General features: G+C 43.0%; 2 long non-coding RNA genes across 2 annotated transcripts in view; one reads left to right on the plus strand and one right to left on the minus strand.

Moving 5' to 3' along the window:
* The window catches only part of LOC122465216, a 32,430-nt gene that overhangs the window by 3,008 nt on the left and 4,358 nt on the right, over positions 1-25,064 (plus strand). Inside the window, exons 2-3 of the long non-coding RNA XR_006289891.1 lie at positions 15,623-15,768; positions 17,740-17,909. This is a non-coding gene — a long non-coding RNA (uncharacterized LOC122465216). The remainder of the gene's footprint in view (positions 1-15,622; positions 15,769-17,739; positions 17,910-25,064) is intronic.
* On the minus strand, positions 1,847-23,764 carry LOC114022517. Its single transcript, XR_003566590.3, has 4 exons — positions 23,583-23,764; positions 3,283-3,402; positions 3,119-3,202; positions 1,847-2,470 (listed from the first exon to the last, which is right to left on the minus strand). It is a non-coding gene; the product is annotated as an uncharacterized LOC114022517 (long non-coding RNA).

Here is a 25,064-nt window from a genome sequence, read left to right on the forward strand (position 1 = left end):
AAAAATAGTTTATAAATAAAGAATAGAGTTGAGAAAAGCAAGAGAGCCTGTGTCAGCGAGCACAGGGCAGTGAGAGGGTTTTTAAAAGTGCTTTAGAGAAAAAGAGTTTTTTAGAAAAGAAAAAATAAAAAGAGTTATTTGGAAATAAATAAAAGCAAGAGATCTATTAAATAGAAGAGGAAAAATAAGGTTTCATAAAGAAAGAGGAAAATGAGGAATAAGGGCTTTAAAGAATGGAGATGAGGTTGTTTTAAAAGTCTATGAAAGAAAGAGGGGGAAATGACTAAAAAGAAGGTAAAGATTTCTTTGTTAGGTTGAGAGAAAATGTAGTGAGCACATGGCAAAGAGAAAGACGAGGAAGAAAGACAGCATATGGCAGAGAGATCCTGTTTTGTTAGTGAGCAGATGACAAAGAGAAAGATTAGAAGAGAGGAACAGCTTACCTGCGGCTGCCTCCAGTGAAATGATAACTATTCTGGGCCGTGAGCCTTGGGAACAAACCACTCCTCTCGGCTGGACCAATCAGAAGCTGATCTACAACTACGTCATAGAATGCATTCTTCCTGAACCAATCATACCATACCAAGTTTTTAAAACAAGAGCCATCTCCTCCCTCCCTCCCTGCCTTCCTCCCCTCCCCTCTGCTCCCATCTGTTTGAAGATGTAAGATAAACACTGACTCATCCTTCTTAATTATTTTGCTACCAGTGAAATAAAAGATGTTCTACTTCTCTCAAAAAATACAACAGCTTGCTGATTAAAGTTTAGATTTATACAAAACACACATACAAGAAAAATGGCACTAAGAAAGGAGCTTATACCAAAAAAGAGCTTACTTTTTAAATGTAAAAGGAAAACATTATATTTTACAACAAGGACACCTCTCCCCCTCCCCCCCAACTGTTTTGAAAATAAACCCTTTTCTTAATTCTTTTGCTAACATGAAAAAATTCTGGAAAGAAATTATACAAAACACACTATAATATGAAAACTCCCAACTGAGGGGAGATTACAATAAAATGTTATTTAAAACATAAAAATATATATTATGTAGGGCTTTCAAGCATTTTAAAAAATTATTGCAATTAAAACATTAATCACATGATTAATTGCACCGTTAAACAATAGAATACCATTCATTTTAAATATTTTTGGATGTTTACTACATTTTCAAATATATTAGTTTCAATTACAACACAGAATACAAAGCATACAGTGCTCACTTTATATTTATTTTTATTACAAATATTTGCACTGTAAAAACAAAACAAAAATGTATTTTTCAATTCACTTCAGACACGTACTGTAGTGCAATCTCTTTATCATGAAAGAGAAACTTAAAAATGTAGAATTATGTACAAAAAAACCCCTGCATTCAAAAATAAAACTATGTAAACTTTAGAGCCTACAAGTCCACTCAGTCCTACTTCTTGGTCAGCCAATCACTCAGACAAACAAGGTTGGTTACAATTTGCAGGAGATAATGCTGCCTGCTTCTTGTTTACAATGTCACCTGAAAGTGAGAACAGGCATTTGCATGGCACTGTTATAGCTGGTGTTGCAAGATATTTACGTGCCAGTTACGCTAAAGATTCATATGTCCCTTCATGCTTCAACCACCATTCCATAAGAATGCATCCATTCTGATGATGGGTTCTGCTTAATAATGATCCAAAGCAGTGTGGACTGACACATGTTCATTTTCATCATCTGAGTCCAGAGGTGAAAGTAAGCCGGTACACCATGCCGGACCGGACTGGCTTCCCCAGGCTGGTGATTTAAAGGGCCCAGGGCTCCCTGCAGTGGTCGGAGCCCCGGGCCCTTTAAATCACCTCCTGAGCCCCGCTGCTGAAGCCGTGGGGTAGCGGTGGCAGGGCTCTGGCAGTGATTTAAAGGGCCCTTTAGGAAAAGGTTTTGTCATGTAAAAAGTTTTATAATCTATTTTATGAATCCTCCTACACACCATTTGGCCAATTTTTGATGACACCTTATTTGCAAGGTCTATCAGCAATGCCATTGGGTCTGGTGTCTTTGCTACCTCTATCATCATTTTGACAACTTTGGTTACAGTTTTATTGGCCATGTTAAATCATTTCAGTTTGTAGCTTTGGGACATAATTATATTTAGGACCCATGCCACATGCAGTTTAGAAGAAATACATCTAATCTAGTGAAATATTTCTGAGTGACCCCAAAACATACAATCATGGCAGCGTTGACTGGGAGCATCTATTGTGCAGGCAGGCTGCACAGTTATCAGCAAGCTGTTCTTTCAAACAGTGGTAAATGGTGTTTACTACAATAGCCCTTATAACGGTGGTCATAACATCATCTTCACAGCTCTGCTGGTTAACTTCCTTACTTTTTAAAATCTTGCTTTATGTAAAAGCAGCAGGTGCATATCATGTTTATTCTTCCCAAAGGCCCGTTCTAGTCATCTTCTTCATACTCTGAAGATGTCTTTCAAAAGCTAAGAAAAAAAAAGTAGGTTTTAAACTTTGTTGGAATAATTTAAAAATAAAAAAGGCAAAAAATTAACTCATGCTACCTCAGTCACACTCTCATCTGAATCATCAGCATCCTCCCCAGCAGTCACACTGTTGGGAACCATATCAGCACCCTGTTATTAAACACAAACATATAGCTGCATTTAACCCCCCTTATTATTTTCCAGCTTTTTTTTTCCTTTCAGAATGCTCTAAACCAGCGTTTCTCCAGCTGGGGTCTGCGGATCCCTGGGGATCTGCGAGGGTACTCCAGGGGGTCCGCGAGCCCCACTCATCAATTCTTCTCCCTCCCTCAACTCCTTCCCCTCCCTTCCAGTGCCTCCTGCATGCCAGGGAACAGCTGTTCAGCAACGTGCAGGAGGTGCTGGGAGGGAGGGTGAGGAGTGGGGACAGGGCACACTCGAGGGATGGAGCAGGGAAGAGGAGGGGCAGGGGTGGAGAGGGGGCGGGAAGAGGAGGGACAGGGGTGCGGCCTTGGGGGTAGGGGTGGAGTGGGGTCAGGGCCTGGGGCAGAGTGGGGGAAGGGAGTGGGGTCCGTGAAAATTTTTAAATCAAAATGGGGGTCCTCAGGTTGCTAAAGTTTGAGAACCGCTGCTCTAAACTGTTTTTACCTCATCATGCTGTGTTGGCTCTACATCTGACGGCCACTTGCCACATACCTGGGCTGTGATCCTGTATGGTGCTGACTTGTTTATCTGTCAAAAAACGAACAACAACATTTTAAGCACATAATTGTAATAATTTCTTCATGACTAAAATCTTTCAGCTGCTTTACCGTAATAATGTCACCATCTTTTCATGAATCAGGGTCTAATGGCTGGCTCTCAGCTTCGCTATCCTCAGACAATCCCTCAGAGGCCATGTCCACATATATAGGCTCTTCTTCCACCCATGCCTATAAAAACCAAATATATTTAACCATAAATATAAAATGTTTATAATTTTTCAACAATTTGTTATAAAATACAGGCCGTCTTATCTCTGCCTTCAAGTCTGTTTCCTCCAACCGAGAGCAGATTTTTCCACACACTGTCCTTTTCCTCTTTTACAACCAGCAAAAGCCCCATAAAGTCTTCCTGGTTCTTCGGTTCAATTTCAAGCTGAAACACGGGGTTCAGCATAAGGGCTGTCTCTTTAGCAAAATATATGTAAATAGGTTGTCTCTTCTGAACATGAGCAGGGGCACCCAAAAGCAATTCGGGCTTCTTGGTGTCTGTGGGCATCTTGTAAAAGGATATGACTGCCATGAATAGGCTCCCAATGTAAAACCCCTTTTGCAAAAATGTTTGGTGTTATACAAGTCGATCAAACGCTCATTGGCTAGAGTTTTTCAAACAACCCACTTCGCGATCACTCATACCTATTGGTTCAACAACAAAAAAGCGAGTGCCCTGATTGGTTCAGGAAAATGCATTCTATGAGGCAGCTGTAGATCAGCTTCTGATTGGTCCAGCTGAGAGGGTGGTTTGCTCGCGATACTCACCATTTTGAATAGTTATCATTTCACTAGAGGCAGCCGCAGGGTATGCTGCTTTGCTCTCTCTCAGCCAGCTTTGTGCTCTGCTTTAAAACTAATTCTTTATTTTTCCCTCTTTCTTTCATAAACCTTTGAAACAACCTCATCTCCATTCTTTAAAGACCCTTTTCCTCATTTTCCTCTCTTTTTATGAAACCTTATTTTTCCTCTTTTATTTAATAAATATTTTGATTTTCTTTTACGTATTTCAAAATAACTCTTTATTTTTTCTTTTCTAAAATACTTTTTTTTCCTCTAAAGCACATTTTAAAACCCTCTTACTGCCCTCTGCTCACTAACACAGGCTCTCTTGCTCTTATCAACTCTATTCGTAATTTTTTAAAACTCTTTTACTTTACGTTTCTCTCAAAACCCAGCCGAACATGTCAAAATACATGCACACAAGCACCCCTAACATTACCCAATACAAAAATTAAAATGTATTTTTTCAAAATGGCTGACAGCACCAGAAGTGTACATGTCCGGAAACAGGATTGGAGGATGGGACATAAACCATAAAAAGGGTGTGGAAACCTGTCAAAATACATGGTGATGAATCCTATCGAGTGGCATAGTACTCATCTTTTATGGCATACCAGTGGGACACAGCTAGAGGGAGTCAAACTAGAGACCTATTTGCAGGCATTAAAGAAACATCTCAATGAAATTCACTTGCAGGTAGCTATTAAATTGGGAAGATTTAATCAGAAGACAAAAACTTATTTTGATTAAGGTCAAAGAGAGAACACTTGGGAAATTGGAGATCAGGTTATGCTGCTATCATATGCTGTACCAGAACACAATTTTTGTAACTGATGGACTAGTCCATATTATATTATGGATAGATTCAGTTCCTCTGTGTACAAAATTAGAGTAACAAGAGGAAAAAGAAAGGTAGATAAATTCTACCATGCCAATCACTTAAAGTTGTACAGGAAAAGAAATATTTCTCCACAGGCAGAGCAATCCAAGACGTTAACCACAAAAGAGAAAGTGGAGGACCGGACACAGACAGCTCAGTAGCAGGAAAATAAAATGCATGTCTTAACAACATTGATTCTGTATTACTTTAATACTGAATATGTTCAAATGGAACAGACTGTTCCAGTACTACAGGAAACAAGAATAACCAAGGCTAATCAGGATATTATCTTGAAACTAGACTCAGACTTGCCTATTGAGGCTTATAATGCAGTGACAGTGATTGGGGCATAAGAATGAATGAAACAAAGTCAAGGACTCAAGTTGAGTGCACAGCACCTATCAACTGAGATTTTCTTTGAATGGAACTATCAACATACTGACAATTTTGACCAAAATGTAGGATAACACACTGTTTACAGCATGGACTAATAGTACAACTTTGAAAATACAAAAGGTAAAAAATCATATGTCAGGTTTGTATAGTTAGCATTACGTTTAACATTAGATGGTAATTTATATTATGGGAAAAAATTTAATTAAATATCCAAAAATGTGGAGGAAAGTATGTGCATTATTTTCCAAAAAACCCAGTCTCTCAAACACTTCTTCCAACTGCTCATAAGTAGTACCAAAAAGTTCAAGGGGAAATAGGTGAGAAAATTGTTCTTGCATATAACATAGAAGAAAATGAGCAAATACCTTTTGTAGACTGGAAAAGAATCTCTCCCCAATAGAGGAATCCATGTGGGAAGAATGTAAAACATATATTACAATTGGAGATAAAGCCTCACCAATAACTGGTGGAATTCCATATGGAATATGAAAAACAAAACCAAATGTCAAAGCTCAGTAAAAATGTGGCATATTGACTATATAGAACCTAGATTGTGAAAATGAAGGCATGTATGAAGCCTGTATCTAAATTAACTCTCTGCGTAGTCTAAAAGTTATTATGAAATATTTTAAAGTTGAGGTACAGGCAATAGTAGTGGAAAAGGAAAAGTGGTTTGTAGGACCTTGTGGAAGAAGAAGTTACTCACCTTGTGCAGTAACGATGGTTCTTCGAGATGTGTGTCCCTGTGGGTGCTCCACTCTAGGTGTCGGTGCGTCCCGGCACTGGAGATTGGATATTTTTTGCAGCAGTACTCATTCGGGGGAAAGGTGTGCACAGGAACAGGCTCGTGCAGCCGTTGGCATCTCCTGTAGCACATGCACCCCCGACCGTGCCCTACGTTCTTTCTCTATCGCAGAGCTCGCCATGTGAACTCCAAAGTAGAGGGGAGGAGGATGGGTAGTGGAGCACCCACAGGGACACACATCTCGAAGAACCATTGATACTGCACAAAGTGAGTTACTTCTTCTTCTTCGAGTGGTGTCCCTGTGGGTGCTCCACTCTAGGTGCTTGTAGAGCAGTATCCCACTAGGGGTGGCAGGGGTTTGGAGTTATGTATAAGTGTGTGATGAGAGCACTGTGAGGCCAACAATAGAATCTGAGACAAGGCCTTGGGTGATAGCATAATGCTTTGCAAAAGTGTGCTCTGATGTCAAAGGTTGCAGCTCTACAAATGTCTATTAAGGGGACATTGTTCAAGAATACAATCAATGTCACCATGGCTCGTGTTGAGTGGGATCTGATGCCCACAGGGGGTTCTTTGTTATGTAGGTGGCAGCAAGTTTGAATACAGGAAGGGACGCATTTGGAGAGTCTCTGGGTCAATATTGTAGAGCCTTTGGAGTGCTCTACTGTAGAGACGAATAGTCTTGGTGACTTGCGAAATGGTTTAGTTCTAGAAGGCTACAGCCTGTCTGACATCTAGCATGTGTAACATTGTTTCTCGAGAATCCTTATGTGGCTTGGGATAGAAGGCAGGTAAGTGTATCATTTGGTTAATATTAAAATGTGTAGCCACTTTGGGCAAGAATTTTGGGTGAGGACATAACATGATTTTGTCTTTGGTAAATACCGTGTACGGTGGTTCAGCCATCAACGCTCCTATTTCACTGACATGTCTTGCAGACGTGATTGCCACTAGGAATGCGACCTTCATTGACATATGTAAGAGCAAGAAGGTTGCTAGAGGTTCAAAGGGTGGTCTTATGAAATATTTGAGCACAAGATTGAGATCCCATGGTGGTGTAGGTTGGTGTACTTCTGCGTACACGTTCTGTATGCCTGAGAGAAAGCACCGTGTAATTGCATGAGTGAATATTGAAGCCCCTTCTATCTGTTCGTGGAGGGCCGTGATGGCAGCCAGGTGTACTTTAATAGAACTTATGGCTAACCCCGTTTCCTTCAGTTCTAGTAGGTAGTCTAGATCATAGATAGAGGCACCATGGTCGCGTCCAGCTGTTTTTGCTGACACCAAAGGGAGAATCTTCTCCACCTGTTGCAGTATTTCTAGTGGTGAGGCAACGGCTATTTAGTAATATCTGTTTTACTTTCTCCGAGCAGTTCAATTCTCCATGTTGGAACCACACAGGAGCCACACTTTGAGATGGAGCGTCGCTGGGTCTGGATGGAGCATCAGGCCCTTGTTCTGGGACAGGAGGTCCATCCGTAAGGGCAGCAGTTGTGGCGCACAGACTGCTAGGCATGACAGGAACAGAAACCAAGTCTGGGCCATGTGTGGACAATAAGAATGATGTATGCTCTGTAGAGTCGTATCTTATGGATGACCCGTGGGATCAGTGGTATCGGCGGGAAGACGTACATGAGCGATGCGTTCCACGGGATAAGGAAGGTGTGCCTTAATGATCCCAGTGTGGGGCCTACCCTGGAGCAAAAGAGGGGACATTTGTAGTTTGTTTCTGTGGCGAACAGGTCAATTACTGGGTGACCCCATTTTTGGAATATCGTGCTGAGAACACTGTCGTGGATTTCCCCACTCGTGTTCCCGTGAGAAGTGACTGCTGAGGTTGTCAGCTGTAGTGTTTTGGCATCCCAGTAGGAATGACACTGATGTTTATATTGTTGCAGATGCACAAGTTCCATAAGTTCATGGCTTCTACACATAGCGAGTGAGACCTGGCTCCCCCTTGGCTATTGATGTAAAACATGCATGCCACATTGTCGGTGAGAATAGAGATTGAGGTGTGTTGTATGAGTGGGAGGAAGTGGCGGCATGCATTGTGTACCATGTGGAGTTCCAGGAGATTGATATGTAGTTGGGTTTCCGTCACAGACCACTTGCCCTGTACATTGTGGTGACGCAAATGGGTACCCCAAGCTATCATAGAATCATAGAATATCGGGGAGGCGTCTGTTGTAATAGTCACTGACAGGGAGTCTTGTTGAAAGGGAATCCCAGAGCATACATTCCCTGGTTGTGTCCACCATTGTAGGGAGAGGATAACCCTTGGTGGTAGTCACGCATCTGTTGAGAGAGTGTTTGCTGGGTGCATAGACCGTACTCAATCAGTACTGCAGACAGCGCATATGGAGTCTGGCAAACTTTACTACAAAAGTCATAGCTGCCATATGTCCCAGAATCTGAAGGCATGTCCTCACTGAAGTTTGTGGGCTGATGGTTACTGTGGAAATAAGTTTGGACAATGTAGTGAACCTGTGGTTTGGTAATATTGCCTTGGCTTGTATGGAGTCTAGGTCGCTCCGATAAACTCAATCACTGGGTTGGTGCCAGGGTGGATTTATTTTCGTTTATCTGTAGACCTTGCTGGTGAAACAGGTCTATTGTGGTCTTCAGCATGCCTTCCATTTCTTGTCGATTGGCACTTTTGTCTAGCGCTGGGATTACTGTGGCCAGAGTGACCATTTTGAACCTGTGGTTGCGTACAAAATCTGTTGTGTTTTTGGAGATCTAAGATTGGTCTCCATCCTCCTCCTTTCTTCTCTGTCAGGAAATATTTGGAGTAAAACCCCTTCCCTTGGTATTGGTGTGGTACAGGTTCTACAGCACCCAGCAGTAAGGGGTGGTCTACTTCCTGTTGCAGAAGGTACTCGTGAGAGGGACAGGGAACGGGAGAGGGGAGGACGGTTGTGAAAGGGATGGTGTAGCCATAATTGTATGATATCCAATACCCAATGATCTGTTATCACAGCCCAGACACAGTAAAAGGGGCGTAGGCAGTTACCAAAGTTGTGGGATGGCGTATCTGTTGGCGCTCGAGGTGTGGGGAGGTTGTGCATACCCTTGACCAATACTTCAAAATTGTGGCTTAGATGTAGATGGACAGGGCCTAGTTCTATGGAGCTCATTGTCTCTGAGCCCGTTGTTTGGGTCTGTTCTGAACGAAGTATCATGGTTGTTGACGGTTAAACAAGGTGTCTCGTGACCTCTGGTATGGTGTAAAGCATGGGCATTTGTCAGGCAGTGGGTGTACGCCTAGTGTACGCAGCACTGCTCGGGAGTCCTTCATGGTATGGAGTACGTCATCTGTTTGAGATGAGAATAGTTTATCCCTATCGAAGGGGAGGTCCTCCACTTTTAGCTGTAGTTCTTTCAACCGAAGCTTGCAACCATGATGTTCTTCTCATAACCACAGCTGTTGCAACTGTTCGGGCAGCTGTGTCCGCTACATCCATTGAGGCTTGCAGCGCTGTGCAGGCTATTATCTGACCCTCATTAACAACGGCATTGAGTTGAGGACGTTTGTGCTTGGGGAGGTCTTCCACGAGCTTCTGTAATTTACTATAGTTAGAGTAGTCATAATTTGCTAGTAGAGCAGAATAATTGGCAACTCTGAGCAGAACCGTGGCTGATGAGTAAACTTTACACCCAAAGAGGTCCAGTCTCTTGTGTTCTTTATCTTGTGGTGTGCAGCAGAAATGGGGCTGTTTACTGCGCTGATTGGCAGCTTCTACTACCAAAGAACAGGCTTGAGGGTGTGAAAACAAAAATTCCATGCCTTTGGCAGGAACAAAGTATTTCCTATCAGCCCTTTTGTTGGTGGGTGGTGCCGATGCTGGTGTTTGCCATATGGCCTCCGCAGGCTCCGTTATAGACTCATCCATGGGGAAGGTGATCTTGGCTGATGATGCCGGCTGTAAGATTTTTAACAACTTATGTTGTTTCTCCTGCACCTCATGTAAGGCAGTTTCTTGGCTGTTTGCTACTCTTTTGAAGAGTTCTTGGAATGGTTTCAGCTCATCCAGCGCCGTCAGGATAGACGGCGTCACCACTTCCTCTGGTGTGGAAGATGAGTGTGGGGCAGGTAGTGAATCATCCAGGTCTGCCTGTGATAGTATCTCTTCCTCTTCTATTTCGGTCTCAGGGGGGGTCAGATGTTTCTCTGAGTGGTAAGGAGGGATGTACTCTGAATCTTCTTCTGGCTGGGGAAGAGGGGGCAGAATATAGGTTCTAGTATGTGGCTCAAGGACCCCATTGTGGCCATTGCATGGGGTAAGGTGGCAATGGGTAAGGCCAGTGTTGTGCATACCAGGGCTGTGAATGCTCGGAGGGATGAGGCTTAGGCTTCATAGCATTCCATGTAGGTCTCCTCTGTGATGGGGATGAACGTTGGGAGGAGATGTGGTTGTCCTGCACGTCTGCTTCCTCGCCACTTTGCATGGAGAGTGGTGCAGGCGATGAAGGATGGTACTGTGCTATGTAGCTCAGGGAGTGTTCAGTGCTGAGCAGTGGTTACTGTGGTGCCAAAGAAACTGCTACGTCAGCATGATGTAGGAGTTGCATTGGTCCCGCCTGGGGGTTGTGGTAGACCGTTGGAGCGCTAACCAGTGCCGGATTCGGCTTGTTAGAAGGCATCAAGTCTGGGGTTGGTGCCAGTGACGGCAGCATTGATTGTGGTGCCGCTGCCCGTTTTGCGCTCCGCGCCAGGGTAGTCGGCGCCGTGGACGAGACTTGACATTTCGAGTCCAGTGCAGCGCACTGGGACTCGGCAGAGGTCGGCTGAGGGATGGTGGAGTGGATGAGAGGAGCACTGAGGGTAAAGACCTTGCTGACAAAGCTCTCTTTTTGTGAGAGTCCCTTGTTGGAGAGGTCAAGGCTCACTTCCTGATAGTTTTGGAAGTCGGAGCCTTATCATTGCTTAGGGATCACAGTTTATGAGACTCCCCAGAGGACGTCTCTTGCAGAGGTTGGAAGGATTTCTCCATCAGAAGCATTTTCAAATGGAGATCCCTATCACATCTTGCTCTTGACTTCAAGTTGCTGCAATGTATGTATTTCTGGGAGATATGAGTTTCTCCCAGACAGCGGATGCAGGATGCGTGCCTGTCAGAGACCAGCATCGATTCACGACAGGAGTCACACTTTTTAAACCCTGTTGAGCCTGGCATGACTTCAGTTAAGCCTCTTCCCCGCTCTCGATATATGAGGGTGGGAGTTAATTGCAGTGGTAAGCCGTAGAGCTATTCCTAAATGGAGAACTAAGTAATGAAAAAAAATTTTTTTTTAAGAAAAACCTCTAAGAGGAACTAATGAAACTGTGTAACTAAGTATAGACTTATAAGAAGTTCCTATGTAACTTGTAACTTTTTTTTCCCCAGAAAGTATCAAGGAGAGCACTGCTGCGGAGCTCTGTCTGCAGCCGAGGACAGTTGAGAAGCAACTGAGAGAACGGTCGGGGGGAGGGGGGGTGGCGCACTACAGGAGGTGCACGAGACAGCTCCTGTGCATACCCTTCCCCCGAACGAGTACTGCTGCAAAAAATCTCCGCTCTCCGGCGCAGGGATGCACTGACACCTAGAGTGGAGCACCCACAGGGACACCCCTCGAAGAAGAATATCTAGTTCTACAAGAAGGCCCTGCTAGGCGTCTCACTGCGATGCCTATACCAGGGGTATTGGTCAATCAAATGCAATGTATGCATATCTCTGTTGGGTTAAATTTATCTCATTGACAAATGAATGAATTTAGTTGTTGTAAGAACACTAAGGTTATGTCCTTCTTTCCAGTACTTCTTGTGGATAAGGTTACTGCTTATCAACAGCGAGTAAACTAGGATTTTGTCACAGGTATTTTTAGTAAAAGTCATGGACAGGTCACGGGCTTCCATGAATATTTGCTTATTGCCCGTGACCTGTCCTTGAGTTTTACTAAAAATACCCTCAGAGGGAGAGGGGGCGACAAATAGAACACTGTTGGGGCTTGCAGCTGCTCCAGCCCAGCCACTGCTCCTGCGGCAGGGGCTGACTGCTACTGCTCAAGCCCCAGGGGGGCTGACCCAACCCCAGCCACTGTTCTGGTGGCCCTGGGGCTGGCCTCCAGTCAGCTGTTCTGGCGGCCACTGCTCCAGCAGCCCCAGGGCTGACAGCTGCTCCAGCCCTACCCCAGAAGAAGTCACAGAGGTCCTGGAAAGTCACGGAATCCGTGACCTCCTTGACTTTTGTGACAGAATCGTGGCCTTAAAAATATGTACAAGATATTGCCAATGTAGGTTTCAATATAAAGATCAACCTTAATGAAAAATTAATCCTTTTGGAATTTTAAACAGTATTACAGGTTTATTTGAAACAGGAATGTCAATTTGGAATAAGGTGGATGTTGAAAGAATTAAAAAGAATATCAATTATGTGTTTCAGGAAGAAGCTAACAAATTAATTAATCCCATGTTAAAGGAAATTTATGGTTTAGCAATTGAAGAATGATTCATGGTGTATAAAATGCATGAAATAACCAAATTATTTAAAGAAGCTCAGATAAAAATTAGTCAATTGATAATATATAATAATAATCAGGAAAAAATCACTACATAGAAAAAATTATTTGTTCAGCATATAGTAAATATGTAATAACACTATTGATAATACTTTACAATTCTTAAAATTGAGAAAGGTGCCAAAATTAATTAGGAATAAACAAATCTTAATTGGCGTTGTCCACATTATATTCAAAAATATGGAGAAGAGAAAGTCAAATGCCAAATTAAGTGTCAAAGAATATCATTTGGTGCAATTAGATACTAGGGATCTGTGACACCACATCCATATTATGACATGTGTTATTTAAATAAGATATGTGACAATTCAAAATCCTTATATGTCTCTTTCACATTATCATTACCCATGTTCAATCCAAATAAGGATGTATTTAATCAATAAGCCACTGTCCACTCCATAGGTCACCTAGAAGACAGCATCTACAGGGAGCAAATGAAATCATCACCATGCCCAAACATGGAAAGTCCCATGGATTGCTTGTTACTCTCAAAAAGGACATCAATGGAACTGTAGGTGTAATGTGTTTGAGGTAACAATCATAGGCACTGATTCCATGGATGCTCCAGGGTTGGAGCACCCATGGGGGAAAACTGGTGGGTGCTCTGCACCCACTAGCAGCTCCCCACCCTGCCCCCTGCCCCAGCTCACCTCCACCTCGGCTTCCTCCCCTGAGCATGCCACTTCTCCCCCTAGCTCCCAGCGTTTCCTGCTGTGAAACAGCTGTTTCATGGCAGCAAGTGCTGGGAGGGAGTGGGGAGAAGGGGGAACACAGTGTGCTTGGGAAAGAGGCGGGGCCGGGGCGGGGCCGGGGCGGGGATTTGGGGAAGGAGTCCAATAGGGGCAGGGAGGGTTGGGGTTGGGGCGGGAACTTTAGGGAAGGAGTTGGAATGAGGGCAGGGCAGGGGCGGCGTCAGGGCAGGGCCGGGTGTTGGAGGATGTGAGCACCCACCGGCGCCAGGAAAAGTTGACGCCTATGGTAACAATCCCACTATGTGGCCAACTGGAAAGTGCCAATGGAACCTATTGAAAGTCAACGCAACACTGGTGTCATGTCCAGTGCAACTAAGTGGGGATCTCCCATGGAGTGGTGACCTAGGACAGAGTTACTGCACATTATTATGTAGTAACTAATCACAAAGAATTTTATTCTGGTCAGATTAGATATGTGGTTGTCAGATTAGATATGTGGTCACAAATCCAAACTTTTAAGCCACAAGTACCCATGATTATTGGACATACAACAATATCACCGATACCTATTTTTGCAAATGAGACTGTCATTTTTAGTAACCCAGATTATCAAGATTTAATTAAGAAAAGTACTCCAGTTTTCAAGCATATATACCACCATTAAATTTGCAGCTAAAACAGTGGTTAGAAAGGAAAAATTCACATTTAATTAAGATTAGTACTGACATGAATCAGGCAGAACAAGTACAGTCTAAAATTTTAAACAGTAGCACCCCAAATGAAGTATTCACCCCTTCTGGAGGGATGGAAATTGGGTGAAAGTGATGAATTTTTGTCCACAATATCCTCACTGCAGATACAATTTCTGCCTATATGGGAGGAAAATTTAGGACAATAAATAGAGAAAAGGTCTGTTGCGGGGCTGGTACACCCATCACCCTTTGGGGGTGAGGGAGGGGCACCTTACAGCCCCGTGGCTGAGTCTATAGGGTTGCATCTGGTCTCGGGGCTCGGTGGCCTAGCGGCCTTAGTCACTGGTGAGGCTCTTGCTATCAGGGCAGGGCAGCCTAGCAGCCAGAGTCACTGGCGCAGCCTTTGGGACCAGTGCCCTCCCCCTCCACTGGGTCCTATCCCAGGGTCCTGACAGTGGCAGAGTTGCCTGCCACCAGCCTGGCGGGGATCGTACTGCAACATGCCAAGCTAGTGTCCGGTTCTGCAACTGACTTCTGTGACGGGGCAAGGCCAGATGGCTATAGAAAAGTAGTGGGAGATAGATATATTAGCTCCAGGCTAAACAAATCCCTGGTACCAGGTTAAGTGAAATGGAGACTGCTCCAGGTCAATTAAGACACCTGGGGCCAATTAAGAACTTTCTAGAAGGCAGGGAGAATGCTAGGTTGATTGGGACACCTGAAGCCACTCAGGGGCTGGCTGAAACTAGTTAAAAGCCTCCCAGTCAGTCAGGTGGGGGTGCATGTCAGGAGCTGTGGATGGAAGTTGCACTGTTGGAGAGGCTGAGTAGTACACACCATATCAGGCACAAGGAAGGAGGCCCTGAGGTAAGGGTGAAGTGGAGCTTGAGGAAGTGAGGGCTGCTGTGGGGGAAGTAGCCCAGGGAATTGTACATGTCATGTTTCTAAAAGGTCAGCTACCATAGCTGATACTATTAGGGTCCCTGGGCTGGAGCCCGGAGTAGAGGGTCGGCCTGGGCTCCCCCCCCCCCACCTTTGCCCCCTGATTAATCACTGAGACTGGGAGACAACAGAGACTGTGCAAGGAAGGATAATTTCTCCTCACCTCCCTTGCTGGCTTATGATGAAAATGGCTCAGTAGATTGTGACCCTTGTCTCTAAAGAGAGAAGGGTTACGTGGAGGGTCACAGTGAGCCTCTGAGGCTAGCAAAATCCACCAGGAAACGCGGGACCCACAGAGGCAAGGACAGAGCTTTGTCACACTCCACACAAAGTTCCCCTGGGTCACTTCATACCTGATTCTCCGTGGCTTTCCCCCTTAACGTCTACATGATCTCCCCTCCTTCAGTGGCATCCTGAGTTTGGGGGTCCTGGTTCAACTCTGTCTGACTGGCCTTTGCATCCTGGAGTGCATTCAGTCCTTCTGCAGGAGCTGATAGCACACCTCCTTCACAGTCAGCTCAGACTGACCTGCTCTGATTCCTTTTATACCCTGGTTGCAGCTGGAGCATGCTCAGCAGAGCCAATGGAGCATGGCCTCCTTGGCCCGGAGAGAAGGATTAACCCCTGCTGCACCAGTGCAGGGCTGATACACCCCAACACAAGGTCAAAACCCAGTCTTGCTGAATCCAAACTATTTCCATTTCCCTTTTAGCTACTGTCACCTCAGCACTAGTATCTATAACTGATGTTAGAGAAGAAGGTATTTATGAAGATATGCATAGCATAAACCCACATCAAGTCAGAGAATCTCCATATGCTATTGAGAGGTCCATCAGAGCCTACAATATCTCTGAGGATGTGAGTATGACTACAGTTATAATTATTGCATAGATTTGTAATACAGATAAGACTTTGTACTTGTGATTGTGTCTGTGTCAAAGCTGTCCCTGCCAGTGTGAATGTCCCTCAGGGACCAACTGAAGCCAGCAATGGCTAGATCCTTGTTCTCCATCTCTCCATTACAGTCCTTCATGCATATGGATGGCCTCTCTCTCATTAGTGCCAAACAGCTCAAACACTTTGGAGACCTGGCTTGCCAAGTCAGCGATTCCCTGCTCTCCACCTGGGAATGCTGATGGAGCTGTTCCTCCACCTGAGCAGTCTTTTTCCTCTTGTACAGCAGCTGGGCTTGAAAATCATTCCTGAGGCTGGCCATCTTGCCTTGTAGCTCCCACAGCCATGGATCTGGCTTCCTATTCTCCCCCTGGACAGTCTGCAGCTTTCTCTCCAGGACCTGGCAGGTCAGCTGCTTGGTCAGCAGTTCATATCTATCCACTTGCAGTACCCCTGGCAGTTCCTTGTAGCCGTGCTGGATCAGGTTCATGCTTAGCACAATGGGGTTTACAGCACTATTATTCACATCACTCGCAATGATACCCTGGCAGTGAAGAGTCTTGGAGCCCACCTGGACATCTGAAACAATTTATCCTACATGAGAGATACTGAGCCCCTTCCCAGCAAGGAAGGGAGACCTCTTGGGCCCTGGGGAAAGGGCTGAGGATACAAGGACTGCTATAAATAGTATTGCTGCACAAAACTGCAAAGGCATTGGTGGAGGGAACCGAAATAAACAGCATGGTGTGGAGAGCCAACCAGTGGAGTCTGAGCAGGTTGCTATAATGCAAGAAGGCAGGAGCAGACTGTGCACTGCTACAGGTGCCATTTATAAAATGAAATGATTATTTATAGGAACCTCCCACACTTATTGCAGCCTCATTTAGCTAGAAAGAGCCATCTCTACCTTTCTCTTTCTCTGTATGCAAACTCACCCACATTTAAGAAGGGCTGATTAGTTTTCATGAACTTAGAACTCAAAAGGAAACTCTGCCACAGGCAAACATTATATTTTAAGAATTTGTATGGAATCTATACCCTGCACGCAGGTGAGTAGGTTCTCATTTGCAGTCAAGAATTAATCATTGCAAACTATAGGCAAAAAAACTGCAGGTAATACAAGTACTTGGTTCTCAGTAACATGTAACAGTTACTATGAAATGTGTGATTTTAATGAAAGTTAAAAGCCTAAATAGATGTGTTAGGAGCCTAACTCCTTTTAGTCTGGGAGCACGTGTAATTACACAACAAGTTAATGATAGAAAAGTAAGGGGGTGTCATTTGATTTGTAAAAAATTATGGAATCAAATTACAATGGTGCCAACCTCTGCGTCATGGCAGGGGGGTACTCACTGACCCTTACCCTGGACTCCCAAATCTAGGTCCTCCAGTGGGTGGAAATCTTGATAATACAGTGTTGTCAGAAATGGGTCCAGCTGGGTATCCTTCGAAAGTCTTTTCTCCCAGAAACACAATGGTACCAAACAAGACACACCTAGAACAATTATGTAGCTATATATTTGAGAAAATGTTTAAAAATCAGCAGTTTTAAATTATACCTTAACACAGCCATGTCAAACATGCAGCCCTCACAAACTTAAATTCTGGCCCTTGATTGACATTACAGTGTTATCAGTTAGTGCTCAGAACATGTTACTTGGTTAATTTTTTAATGTTACAGATTGCTGCAAATGGAAGGAGTGCTTCAGGTTGACTCACCATCAGCAAAAAGAAGTAGTTTGGTGGCATTGTCAGCTTTGCTTATTGTGCCAAAGAGTTGTAATGAGGCACTGGTTAAGATGTCAGCATCCAGCCAAAAATTACTGGAGTCCATCCACAAATAGTTTGCACACAGTTACATAACATGCATTACGTAACTAATTACAATCCCAAAGTAATTTGTTTTGTTTTGACTTTGGACTTCATCATTTTTAGGGATCAGTGGAGAGAAAAAGAGTACTGACTAGCTGTATCTTTGGAGAATACCACTACAGAGGACCTGGTTAAACACAATGCTCTGTGGCTCAGAAACTGAATTTGGCAAGGTTGGAAAGGAAGTACATTGAGCACCAGGAAAACATTGAAGATGCCAGGACAAATGCCAGGTATGGGCAAGTCTTTGCTGCTCTTTATTCAATCTGTCAGCACAGCTAATTAGAATTTGCACCTCACGGCACTGCAAGACTTTGTGAAATACTTTTCTGCTTTAGATTTAACCAACTATTCTGTGATAATCACCTGGTACCTCACTGAGCTAAGAGGTGTAGAAAACTCTGACCCCAACATATGGCAAGAATTTTGAAAAGGAAATTGGATTGTTAAAAGGTTGCCATTCCCTTCTGTGCATTTGATTCAGAGAAAGCCCTAGAACATGAAAACAGAGCAATCAAAATCATTGAAGGGTTGGTGGGCATAACACAGCATCCAAATGCTCTTTCTTGGTTTTTCCTGACAACCCCAGAACTCCATGGAATTTTGAACGAAATTTTAAATATGGCTGAGATGACTTAGAAGTAACCAAGAACCATCTAGACTCATTAGGTGTTGTTAAATGACAAAAGGGGTCACTGTTAAAGCTACAGGATGAACTTACTTGCACTGGCAACCCATTCGCTTATAATGGACCAGAGCATATTAATATCATGACAATAGCAGTCTTCAGATGTCAGTCAAATGGATATTTTGGGTCATGACTTATATGAAGCCTTCAAAACCCAAAGAATTATCCCAAACACCATCAATCTATGGGCTCCAATCAAGAAGAACAGACTAAAACTGTGCTTGAATGCAAAGAAGAAAGTCAGAGGGAAGGTGGCAGGTGTTAGGACAGTGCCAATTATTTTTATGAATTACTGAGATTGATATGAATGTAGTGAGGCTTGGTACTGAATTTGCTAAAGGATTCTGGGAGCTGGGTTCTCTTAGCATCAAACCATTCATATGGAAATTTATTGAGAGTGCTACAATTACACTTGTCATTGTTTTTGCGGATACAAACTAACATTGGCTACCACTCTGAAACAATTACACTTGAACAGTGTGGATTATGAATGGTTAACCAGAGGCGCTGTGTGTGTGTGTGTGTTTATTTCAGCTTGGAACTTTGGTCATGGTCAGTCAATGGCCAGTTCACTAAGTTAAATGGTGAACTTGGTACTAACTAACCAGGGTCAAAATGACCCCTTTAAGATGGCACCACACTAAGAGCTCTGGTGAATGATTGATGAGTAAGTACAGGTCAACTGATTTTTGGTCTCTTCTTCATTGTCCCTTCCAAAACTATTAATTGAAAAAACAAGTAATGAAACATCCACAGGGCATATTTCCAGAACTTGTGACTCCTTTGAAAACAAGGGATATAAGTACTAAGAATATCATATGTGCTGTGGCAGTTCCCCATTTAATATCTGAAGAGGTCCGTGACTCTGTAAGACAGAGGGTCTCAGGGTAGCCAACACCCTGCTGTGAGGGACTTTTGTAGGACTTTTGGACCAGAGGGCTTCAGGGTAGCCAAAATCCTGTTTTTCTGGGACATCTGACAGACAAAGTACTTGAGAAGAGAAGTCTCCATCTAGGACTGGTAGCTATAGCTGCTTTCTTTGCTAATCAGAATACTGTGTGGGGCCAACATAGTTACTTCCAGAGCTACATTGGTGGATGTTTTTCAAGAATCAGACAAATAGAGAAAAATTGCATTGATAAAGGGTGCGTTTATCAAGAGGGCAAATTATCAAGCAATGGAATGGCTCTGGGATGATTGAGCACAACCAAAACTACCCTCCCCTATAGGGCATGAATGGCTCTTGGAGGATGGACTGATCACACCAGTTATGTGTGAAATACTATGCACTCCCAAATCAACCCTTCAGCTAACCAAATGCTTTTGTGCAAAAGCCAGATGTTCATCACTCTGCAAACATTTGGCCTACCTTGTATGGTAATGTGTGAGTACAGCACAGATGAAGATCAGTGTGACAATATGTCTAGCAGTGGTGCCCTAGACACAAATGACACTGATGATGACTTTGATGAATAAACTTTTTCAGTCCTACATGCCAAGGCTAACGTCCCTACCATTACCAAAGATCAATGTCTTTTTTTATGTAAGCAATACATCCCTATGTTAAAGTATAATTTTAAAAAGTTGATTTTTAAACATTTTCTCAAATGTATATCTGCATAATTGTTCTAGAGTTGTCATGTTTGGTACCATTGTGTTTGTGGGAGAAAGGGTTTTCAAATGATACCCAACTTGAGCCATTTCTGATGGCGTATTATCAAAATTTCCACCAGGTGGAGGATCTGGAGCATACAAGTCCTCCCCTGCCACACTGCAGAGGCTGAAACCGTTGAAATTCTAATTCTGTCAATTTTTACAAATCAAATGACACCTCCTTTACTTTTCTATTACTAACTTGCCCCTGGAATGAAATTTTGAAACGTTATGTGCCAAGATTATTTTGAACATTCAGCCCCTCATATGTAGGAATGGGGTGGTATCCCTTTAAATAGTTTGTGGGCTCTTTCATGGTACTCACCATGTTCTATGTCTGATGTTTTAGAAGCCCCCAGAAACCACATACATGTAGGTGTTGCATGTTTGTGTATAGTTAGTAAACAGTTATGTGGGATCCAGCTGTGCTCATGTGGTTTCTACATCTTGTTTTGTTGTATAAAGAGCAATAGAAACAACACAATCCTTTAGATACAGCACTACTCCCCATCTCTTCAGCATAGGCTGTCTTTCCTGTACAGTTTGTAACCAAGTATTGTTGTTTCCCATGAATTTGTCATTCCTCCATGTTTATGTATTGGCTATTATAGCAAGGTTCTTGTCCATTGCAAAGCAACTGACATCAGTCACTGAATCAGAACATAAATTCCATCCTCTCTGTTAGGGGGCTTATTCCTTCACCCATTTACCTCCCTGGTCCTTCTCGCATGAACAGAGAGCAACAATACCCGAAGTCCAAAGGTGCAAACAATTCGATGTTTATTGGGGTGAACTTCCAGCAAACATGATTCCAGTTTCCTTCCTTAGTATCCTCCTTCCCAGCTCTGACACCACAGAGCCTTACGCCTGTGTCCCTGTTCCCATTCCTGCCCTTAGCAAAACATGATTCCAATTTCCTTACCCCCATTCCCTGGTCCCATTTCCCCCTTTAGCAAAACATGATTCCAATTTCCCCACCCCCATTCCCTGTTCCCATCTCCCCCACCCGCATGCCCACCCCCACCCCCCTACTTCCTGATTGACTGCAGACTATATAGTAAAACTTGAGTTCTGCTTTGTTATACCTTAACCAATCATGTTCCTGAAATTTAACTAACCAATCCTAACATATTGTAACATGATTATGTAACCAATTATATCCCACCACCTTAATTAGTTTACACCCAGCAAAATTAATTATACAGCAGACAGAAACAATCACAGAACCAGACAGAGATTATACAGACAAACAATAGCAAAGTGGGAACTATAATGACAAAACAATACATAAGTGAGGATTTCACATCCCAGCTATTGATAAGTGAGTTCTTGCCAGACAGGATGCTATCAAACTAAGTTTCCTTTTACATTTTCTAGGCACTTCCCTTTCTCTGGAGGTGATAGGCACTATCAGGACAGGATTGTATTCCTAACAGCCCAATAGCACCTTATTTCAATGTGACTAGTTTGGAATGTGAGGATGTGACCGTTCGCTTCCCAGCTTGTGGCTGCCTCTGTTGCTTAGCCAAAGGCCTCAGCCTAAGAACAGAGCCGCAGACTGTCACAGTAAGAGAAGGACCTTACACCAGCAGACAGTGATTTTGATTCTTTCTTTTATACCTCTATAACTAGCCAAGTGATAAGAATACACCTAAATTCTTAAAGTACAGGCATTTGCAGACAGGCCTGAATATCTATGTCCTAACACTCTCCATCATATTGAAGACAAAAGGCTTGCTTTACCATTGTGCTGCATCTTGTGTCGTCATTTCACATTCATTTTGCAGGGTACAAATGTAACCCAAATCAGAATGGTGTAATATTTTACACTCACTTTGCAATGATGTAGATGACGACAAAGTGCAGGATAACTGAACTGAGCCCATAGGCCCCAATCCTTCAAATGCTTATGTATGCAAATAACTCTGCACATGGATAGACTCACTGAGCTCAGCGGGACTATACTCACATGCTTATGTGATAGCAGGGCCAATGTGTTTAAGTATCTGTTTTTATTTTCCCTAGTGAACAACTTTTCAGCTATGAAGTTTGGGGGCGGGGGTTTGTTTTGTTTTGTTTTCTGGCTTGGCGTTTGAGCATTGGTTTTGTTTGTTTGGTCCACAGAGATTAAGGATTACAAGTATCATGTTCAAAGAAAAGGAGGACTTGTGGCACCTTAGAGACTAACAAATTTATTTGAGCATAAGCTTTCGTTAGCTACAGCTCACTTCATCGGATGCATCCGATGAAGTGAGCTGTAGCTAACGAAAGCTTATGCTCAAATAAATTTGTTAGTCTCTAAGGTGCCACAAGTCCTCCTTTTCTTTTTGCGGATACAGACTAACACGGCTGCTACTCTGAAAAGTATCATGTTTTATTTTCTAAGCATCTCTTGTTGGCCTAGGCACCACTTCTCTAGCTAAAAATCTGAGGAAATGAAAGAATCACCACATGCCTATATTTCATTTTCAGGCCCTAGCCAGCAGTCCTATACAGTCTACAGCTAGATAAAATGCACAAGTTACATCAAACCTTTGATTTCACCCTCCAACTCTGAGATCTGGATTTCTGCCTCAGCTGTTCTATATAGCTGTTGCATTGTAAGTGCTTTGAGTCAGAGACCATCTTTACTCTCTGTTTGTATAGCACCTTGCACAATGGGGTTCTGGTCCATGAATAGGACTCCTAGGCATTATGGTAATATAAATAATAATTGTTATGGAACTATAATGCCTGTTTAACCTTTACATTTTCAAAAGCCTTATTTTGCAGGCCTTACTCTTAGGTGACTAATCCCATCTCTTCATTACTGATAATGTAGCAGCAGTTTCTGGAGCCAGCAAAATCAATTTCCATATGTAAAATACTTTGTCTCAATCCACTGCAGCGAAGAAGCATGCAGCCCAATTTGGGGTGGAGAGGCATGGCCTTAAGGTCAGTCCCTAGTGTAACTGAAAATAGTCAAGTTAAAATTCAAGCTGGCAATAGTCTATCTAGCTCTCTCAGGGTCTGCTAGAAACCATTGGTAATACATAAGCACTGCAAAGGTAAATTAAATCTGCTGTAGTCTGTTAAATGATGAATATCCCTCCCTTTCCAAGACGAGAAGGTCTGAATTGAATTTAATTGCTGTACAGTAGGTTAAAAGTTCTCTCTGTGTATTCAAGCTCAATAACCACAGGTTGTAAAAGCTTCCTCTGTTAGGGAGTTGATGCAATAAAACTAGCAGTACTAAGGCTAATTAAAGTACAAAGAGAAGTAGCAACAGCAGTTAACAAAGTCCATTGAACACTTGCAAAATAATGGAAGATTTTGAACAAGGAAAGTGGTTACAACACAAACCTAAAGCAATCGACTAGTCTCACATCTAGTTCTCTAATACCATCTCTATATCCTCTCCTATAACTTCTTGTTATTATGCTAAATTGTGTTTGTCGGATTAGACTGCCCCTCATCTTTGGGAATTCTTGTTTCTGTGTTTATTGATTTTCACTTCTTAATGAGCAAATTCTGAGGCAAATGTCACCAAGTAGTGAACAAAATACTGAATATAACTTTTTGATACCTGCCGTACACCAAGACAAGACAGCTGTCACTCCCGTCTGTTAGCCATCCATCCAATCTCCTCAGAAGCTCTGCCAGCCTTTACTGGGTCTTGTAGGTAACACTTGGTGTACCCCAATCCCCAAACACCTCCAAAGTGTCTCTCTATAGTGTCCAGCCCTTGTCACTGGACACTCTCAGTAGTTAGCCCTAAAGAGAAGGTTACAACTCAGGATTAGGTCCTTCATTACAACACAGCACTTATATGAGATTCACAGATTCAAGTGAGTATTGAGTAAGAATAATGGAAACAGAAATGGTTACAAATAAACCAAAAGTATAACATGCTTCTAACAGACTAGCCATAACTTTAACAGGCTACACTCCTTTGTCTCAAACAGTTTCTCACCATTGCAAAGTATGCTCATTTTCAGTCAATTCAGGATCCAGTTGTTCATGAACCACTCCCTCCTCTTTCAAAGGTGTTTCTCAGGAAAATGGATAACAAAGTGGTTCTTCTCCCTTCTTCTTATAGCCCAGTAAACCCTTGAAATGGATCCTTTTGAAATTTACCCCCAAATAAGACTCTACTCCTCCTCACATGTTCTCCAGTGTGCCTGTGTCATGCGGCCTTCACATCACCTTGTTAACTTGTTTTTCCAGTTTACTTCACTTGGCAAATATAACTCTCATTGTATTTATCTCATAATGCTTAATTTGCATTTGAGACAGGGATCGTTGAATAAACATGTTTTTGGCTGCCCAAAGACCTGTTTCTTCACTCTGCCTTGTTACAAACTTTACAGGATAATAACATAGGTATACATAATTCCTCATACAGTGTTAATACCATGATATTAGTGACCAGTGTGTCAACAGCTTTCATTTGATACCTCACACAACATTCTTTATAAATAAATACTATGACAGCAATGTGTTAGGTGTAGTGAATTTGTCTGGCCTCCTAAGAGTTGCTGACACAGTGTAGTGAACCACCAGTGGGCCACTGTGTCACACAAATAACTTATCAGACCTCCTGTTCAGCACGCGTAGAACAGTATGCAATATCAGTAGGTGTGGAAAGATGTTGATAGATGTTTGGCTGTGTGTGTGTGTGTTCCCTTTGTGTGCTGCCCCAGCCCTGCACAGACAGCTGGCACGGCAGACCTCAAGCAAACTGCCCAATGACCCCACAAGATCCATTAAGGGATCACCCAGCCAGCTTTATTGTTGACGAAGCACGGTACTAGTATCCTGCAGAGTCTACTGGACCACTAATACATGTATGCCTGTAACAATGGACCAGCTTAGTGAATGGCAGGATTTTCCATTCCTCCCTAGGCCAGACAAAGATACTTCCTCTGAGATACATTTTTATACCACAATACAAACAAGTTACTACTGCCCCTCTGACATAGTTACTGCCCCATGACTCAGCTCGTTATCATCCATCTCCTTGTACGTTGGTTCAATCAAAACATCACTATTACACACTGTCATCCTG

Source organism: Chelonia mydas, chromosome 3 (assembly GCF_015237465.2).
Source record: "Chelonia mydas isolate rCheMyd1 chromosome 3, rCheMyd1.pri.v2, whole genome shotgun sequence".
Taxonomy (NCBI): Eukaryota; Metazoa; Chordata; order Testudines; family Cheloniidae; genus Chelonia; species Chelonia mydas.